Raw genomic sequence first — 7,063 nt, forward strand, 5'->3', positions numbered from 1 at the left:
GTTGCAGTGGTCCCTACACCTATTGCCTGATCCCCAGTAAAACCTGCCTGACCATCTTAACTAGTGCTTGGGTAGTATTTTTTTTTAACAACTGTTATTTCAAATTCAAAATCATGCCCTCAAGATCACTTCCTTGCTCCCAAGCCCCCTCCCAAACTCCTTCCAGACATTCTCCTAAGGTGGGAGCTGTGGCTTTTTTCATAATAATATCCTTAAGGAGTTGGACACGTAATCAGGACACCCAAGAGTAGAGATTTCAAAGTTCAACTGAATCCCTCGACACATTTGGTTTTGACTTTAGCTATTTTCTTGGCTCAACTCTCTGTTCTGTTATATATTCAAGATTCTGTAGTTTCTTCCTTCCTATCTTATCTGACTCCCCCCAGTAAGTCATCTAAAACCACTAACTTAAAACATTTCACTTCTGTTAACTAAAACCTCATAGTTCACCTTTCCCAATAAACTAGACTTTCCTACTTGATCAACAATATTCAATGATTTTCATTTGCCACTTCAGAAAAACCCCACCAACATTAATGAGACACATTCTATTGCATTTAATGAGACATCAATGAGTGTGATCTGGAGAAAATACTTATTTAAGCCAGAAACAAAAATTTTGATCTGGAGAAAATATTTATTTGAGCCAGAAACAAAAATTTCTTTGCAACATTGGCAGTTATAGAAATTATCATAAGAGTCAACCCCACAGAGCCTTGTGGACTTTGAAAGGATCTAAGACCACAGCAGAGACTCACCTTTTAGTAAAGCATTAAGTCTTGACACCACATGAGTTTGGACATTGATGCATGATCCTCCTGGATTTGATTTGAGCAGATAATCCACAAAAGGTGTGTATGCCTCTCCTAAGTTTTTGGATTCTTTCACTGTACCTTGAAGTGATAAAAGAAGGCAAGTAGAATTTAGGATATCAAGCTGAAGTTAATAGTAAGATTCAAGTGATTTGGATTCTCTAATTATAGTCAAAGAAAACACTCAGTTTCCTTAATAAAAGTAGCAAGTAAAACGATCTGACTTCTGATATATCAGATACACAAATTAGCACCATCCTCCAGAACCAAACTGTGCATCCACTTGATTATAAGAATCTCATTCTAAATCCCAGCACTTTGGGAGGCTGAGGTGGGCAGATCACGAGGTCAGGAGATCAAGACCATCCTGGCTAACAATGTGAAGCCCCATCTCCACTTTAAAAAAAAGTTAGCCGGGCGTGGTGGCGGGTACCCGTAGTCCCAGCTACTTGAGAGGCTGAGGCAGGAGAATGGCGTGAACCTGGAAGGCGGAGCTTGCAGTGAGCCGAGATTGCGCCACTGCACTCCAGTCTGGGCGACAGAGCAAGACTCCATCTCAAAAAAAAAGGAATGCCATTTTATAATAAAATCCTGTTAATGCCTCTTTTATTAAACTCTCTTGAACAGGATTCAATATAGGATCACCTTTTACCAAATTCCAGTGCATAACAAACAAACATCTCAGGTGGCAGTGTACTAAAGGATTCTTGCTATTAACTCACAGTAAAATCTTTTTCAGGTCGCTTACTGTGGTAGGCAGAATAATGGCCCCCAAATATGTCTATGTCCTAATGCCTGGAATCTGTAAATATGTTCTGTGGCAAAGGGGAATTAGGTTGCACATGGAATTATGATCACTAATCAGATGACCTTGAGATAGGAAAAGTATTCAGGTGGGCTGGATCACAAGGGTCCTTATAAGTGGAAGAGGGAGGCAGGAGAGTCACGGTCAGAGTCAGAGAGAGATTTGAAGATGGTGGAAGTGACGAGAAGCCAAGGAACACAGGTGGCCTCTGAAAGCTAGAAAAAGCAAGGAGCAGATTTTCCCTTAGACTTTCCAGAAAGAAAGCCAGTACCTTTAACCCAGTGAGATCTGTTCTGGACTTCCAACCTCCAGAACTATAAGGTAACAAAGTTGTGTTGTTTTAAGCCACTAATTGGCAGTAATCTGTTACAACAGCAACAGAATAAACACCATCACACTTGCCCTTTCTGGGCCTCAGTTTTCTAATGTGTCCACTGGGGGAGGCAGGGGTGGTTCCGCTCTGACATTCTATGATTGCGAGTCTTGCTGAACCATGAAAGAATCAGTTCTTTCTTAGACCACAAAGATTTTGTGGGTTCAAACCACTGCAACTTCTGAAAACTTTCACATGGTAATAGGAATTGGTTGTCATAAAATTAATTTGACAATATGATTTTAGGATTAAATGACACTACAGAGAAAAATCAGACAAATCCAAAATACTGAAATTCTATAGGGCAACTGTTCTGGTCTCATCAAAAGGTCAGTATCTATATCTATGTCTATACATATATATATACACACACACATATACATATATATGGCATTTCTAATATACAAGTCTAAAGAGATATAGCAACCAAATGTAATTATAACATTTGAATTAAAGACAAATTTGGGAAATGTGAATTTGAACAGATTTTTAGATAAAGTTGAGGAAGTATTGTTAGTTTTCCTAGGGGTGATAATGTGGTTATGTAACAAAATGTCCTTATATTTAGGGGATGAATGCCAAACAGTTTTGAGGTAACTGGTCACAATATCTGCAACTCAATTTTAAATGTTTTATACAAAAAAAAAGACACAGATATATGTTAAAATATATGGCAAGATGCTCATAGTTATTTAATCTGAGTGGTGATACAGAGGTGTTTGCTACACTGTTTCTGAATGTTTAGAAATTTTGTAATAAAAAGTTGGGGGATTTGTTTTTAAAAACTGTTTACGAATGTTTGTTAAACTTTTGCTCAGAAACTTTACATTTTGGCTTCAAGATGCTCCCTTTGTACAGAACTTTCTAAAACTATTTGTAGCAACTCAGATTTGTGGCAAGATAACTACCACCTTATGTAAAATAGTTTAGATAAGTTTCCAGTCAAAAAGCTCATGGGAAAAAAAGTGATGTTCTTCTATGAATCAGTGGGAAATTACTGCCCTCTCATTGAAGAAAGACTCACTTAGTGGAATGGGGATTTTTAGTCTGAGCAGGTCAGAGATTTTCATTTCTTGATTTTGCCAACAGAAGGGATAAAAGTGAAACTCTGAATATTATAAATAGAAAATTATTGCCAAGTAAAAGAAGGCAGGCACAAAAATTATTCCCTAAACACCAACATCCTACAACCAGTAGCAGAAGGAGACTGCAACAAATTTGTGCTTCTAAGTCTGACTAAGGTCCCAGAGCTGTGCCAGTCATTTCCTACTGACATACAAGAGAACATCAGAGAAAAAATTAAACAGTATCATTCTAGTAAACCCAGAGAAAAGAACAGGATTAGCTAGAGATAGAATGAAAACTACTTTTATATACTTTGCCTTTTTGACTTTGGAAAATATGACTAGTCAATACTGATTTCTATTTATATTAAAATAATACTTAATATTAATATATTAGATATTAAGTATTAAAATAAGTAATATAAATACATTAGATATTAAGTATTAAAATAATACTTAATAATTAAAAGTTTTTATTAAAATAGTTAGTTTTTAATTTTTATTTGAAAATATATAGTTTAAATCTACAATGGAATTCATACAGAAAATTATAATTTGATCATATTGTGGATGACAGAGCCAAGATATCTGCTACCACCTGGTGGAATATAACTGAATTGCAGTAAAAGCCTGAGGTGAGAGGGTAGGAGAGATTGTCAACATCTAGTTTAAAGAACTCCCACCGGCCGGGCGCGCCGGGCGCGGTGGCTCAAGCCTGTAATCCCAGTTTGGGAGGCCGAGACGAGCGGATCACAAGGTCAGGACATCAAGACCATCCTGGCTACGCCGTCGCTACTAAAAAATACAAAAAACTGGCCGGGCGAGGTGGCAGGCGCCTGTAGTCCCAGCTACTCAAGCGCCTGAGGCAGAAGAATGGCGTAAATCCGGGAGGCGGAGCTTGCCTGTAGTTCCAGCTACTCAGGACGCTGAGGCAGGAGAATGGCTTAAACCCGGTAGGCGGAGCTTGCAGTGAGCTGAGATCCGGCCACTGCACTCCAGCCTGGACTACAAAGGGAGACTCCCTCTCAAAAAATAAATAAATAAAATAAATCCCACCTAGGCCAGGTGCAGTGGCTCATGCCTGCAATCTCAACACTTTGGGAGGCCGACTTGGGCAGATCACCAGGAGTTCGAGACCCACCTGGCCAACATGGTGAAACCCCGTTTCTACTAAAAAAAAAAAAAAAAAATCAAAAAAAGTAGCCGCACGTGGTGACAGGTGCTTGTAATCCCAGCTACTCAGGAAGCTGAGGCAGGAGAATTGCTTGAACCTGGGAGGCGGAGGTTGCAGTGAGCCGAGATTGCACCACTGCACTCTAGCCTGGGCGACAGAGTGAGATTCCATCTCAAAAATAAATAAATAAAAATCCCACCTAAGTCTTCATTCCAGAACCTCTATTTCTTATACTGATGCACAAAATTTGGCTTCTTCCATTATGGTTACCAAATATATCCAGTTTATTGAACACTGTGGGCTACAAACTCAAATAGTTTTACTTTCCTCCAGTTACTGCCTTTGACCAGGCTTTGCCAAATCTTTCTTCCCATCCCTTACCAGAATTTTGGGTAGACTCTACATCTTTCTAGTAATTTTCACTTATTAAAAAGTCTTGTCTAGTTTAAAACTTGAGCTTTTGAGACTGAGTCTCGCTCTGTCACCCAGGCTGCAGTGCAGTTGCATGATCTTGGCTCACAGCAACCTCTGCCTCCTGAGTTCAAGTAATTCAACCTCCCAAATAGCTGGGATTACAGGGGTGTGCCACGACACCCCACTACCTGCTAATTTTTCTTTTTCTTTTTTTTTTTTTTTTAGTAGAGATGAGTTTTTGCCATATTTCCTAGGTTGGTCTCAAACTCCTGGACTCAAGCAATCCTCCCCACCCCCCGTCTGCCTTGGCCTCCCAATGTGCTGGGATTACAAGGTGTGAGCCACGATGCCCAACCAAAACTTGAGTTTCTAATCCAATTTAAGGCTCACATTTTATCCTCCCCAGCACCCCATCAAGAAAACTTTGTCTTAAGAGACTTAAGTGAGAAATGGCCAGGGTCTGTTTTTTCACTCATACTCACTTCCTTTTTCTGGGTCTGAAAGATGGATGTGTCTCTAATTTGTCTGGCCCCTTTTATAGTCCTCTCTTGGCTGCCTTTGCTTCTCTGGCTAAGACTGACAGGTTGCTAACATCAAATGACCAAGTAACATACACAGCAGCCAACTGTTCACAAAGACAGGTCATTGGCTTTACCCCTGCCTATGTACACAAAGAGTCAGAAACAAAGAAAGACCTGGTTGTTTGCTCAAGTTTCTGGCCATCTAAAGAGTGAGCCCGAGTCCTCAGGCCTCCTTGTTAGTTGGTTCCAGTTCCCTTTCTTAACAGTTTTTGTGGTAAGTAAATATAGATCATATGAGTAAAGATAATAGGCAAAATAGAATAATGTTACTTGAAATCAATTATTTGGCTCTGATATAAAAAAGACAAAACTAAACACTATTAACTTAGACAATTTATTTTAAAAGCATTATCCCAATAATGTATGTCATTAATGTACATCATTAGTAACTGAACCAACAAAATTTTAGAAAGTTTTTTTTGAGAATATAAAAATAGCCCATAGTTCTGTATGCCATTCCCTATTAAAAGGAACCAGGACTTCCTCAAGAAATGATTGATTGCATGGCTGTGGTAGGAAATATACAAGCTGAATCTATGATATGTTATTGTGCCAACAAACAAAGAAGCTATCAAAGTCCACTGTAATTATATCAAAAAGACATAAGAGCCAACTTGAGGGGCTTCTATAAGCCTAAGATGGAACAATATAAGCATCAGTAAAAGACCATGATTATAATTGATTGAAAACTTTTCTAACTTTTAAGTTCAGGAGTACATGTGCAGGTTTGTTATGTAGGTAAACTCATGTCACAGGGGTTTGTTGTTCCGTTTATTTTATCACCCAGGTACTAAGCCTAGTACCCATTAGTTATTTTTCCTGATCCTCTTCCTCCTTCCACCCTCCACCCTTTAATAGGCCTCAGTTTCTATTATTCCCCTCTATGTATCCATGTGTTCTCATTATTTAGCTCCCACTTATAAGTAAGAACATGTGGTATTTGGTTTTCTGTTCCTGCATGACTTTGCTAAAGATAATGGCCTCCGGCTCCATCCATGTTCCCGCAAAGGACATGATCTTGTTCTTTTTATGGCTGCACAGTATTCCATAGGGTATATGTGCCATATTTTCTTTATCCAGTCTACCATTGATGAGCATTTAGGTTGATTCCATGTGTCTGCTGTTGTGAAGAGTGCTGCAACAAACATACACATGCAAGTGTCTTTATGACAGCATGATTTCTATTCCTTTCAGGATATTCCCAGAAATGGAATTTCTGGGTCAAATGGTAGTTCTGTTTTTAGGTCTTTGAGGAATTACCACACTGTTTCCCACAACGGCTGAACTAATTTACACTCCCATCAACAGTGTATAAGCATTCCTTTTTCTCCACAACCATGACTGTACCTGTTATTGTTTGACTTTTTAGAAATAGCCATTCTTACTGGTGTGAAATGGTATCTCATTGTGGTTTTGATTTGCATTTCTCTAATGATCAGTGATGTTGAGCTTTTTTTTTCATATGCTTGTTGACCACAGGTATGTCTCTTGAAAAGTGCCTGTTCATGTCCTTTGCCCACTTCTTAATGAGGTTATTTGTTTTTTCTCATGGATTTGTTTAAGTTCCTTATAGATGCTAGATATAAGACCTTTGTCAGATGTATAGTTTGCAAAAATTTTCTCCCGTTCTGTAGGTTGCCTGAAACATTTTAAATATATAAAAATTCATTAGTTCATAATACTAATGAACTCTCCTAAACCCCACCCTCCGAAAAAAAGAAATTTAAAAAAACCTTAGGGGGCGGAGCAAGATGGCCAAATAGGAGCAGCTCCAGTCTCCAACTCCCAGCGCCAGCGACACAGAAGACCGGTGATTTCGGCATTTTCAACTGAGGTACTG

General features: G+C 38.9%; 1 long non-coding RNA gene across 2 annotated transcripts in view; it reads right to left on the reverse strand.

The window, feature by feature from the left end:
• The window catches only part of LOC103881870, a 62,288-nt gene that overhangs the window by 50,702 nt on the left and 4,523 nt on the right, over positions 1–7,063 (reverse strand). For both annotated transcript variants that reach the window (XR_004182069.1, XR_004182068.1), the window contains exon 2: positions 759–893. This is a non-coding gene — a long non-coding RNA (uncharacterized LOC103881870). The remainder of the gene's footprint in view (positions 1–758; positions 894–7,063) is intronic.

Source organism: Papio anubis, chromosome 2 (genome assembly GCF_008728515.1).
Source record: "Papio anubis isolate 15944 chromosome 2, Panubis1.0, whole genome shotgun sequence".
In the NCBI taxonomy this organism is placed as follows: domain Eukaryota; kingdom Metazoa; phylum Chordata; class Mammalia; order Primates; family Cercopithecidae; genus Papio; species Papio anubis.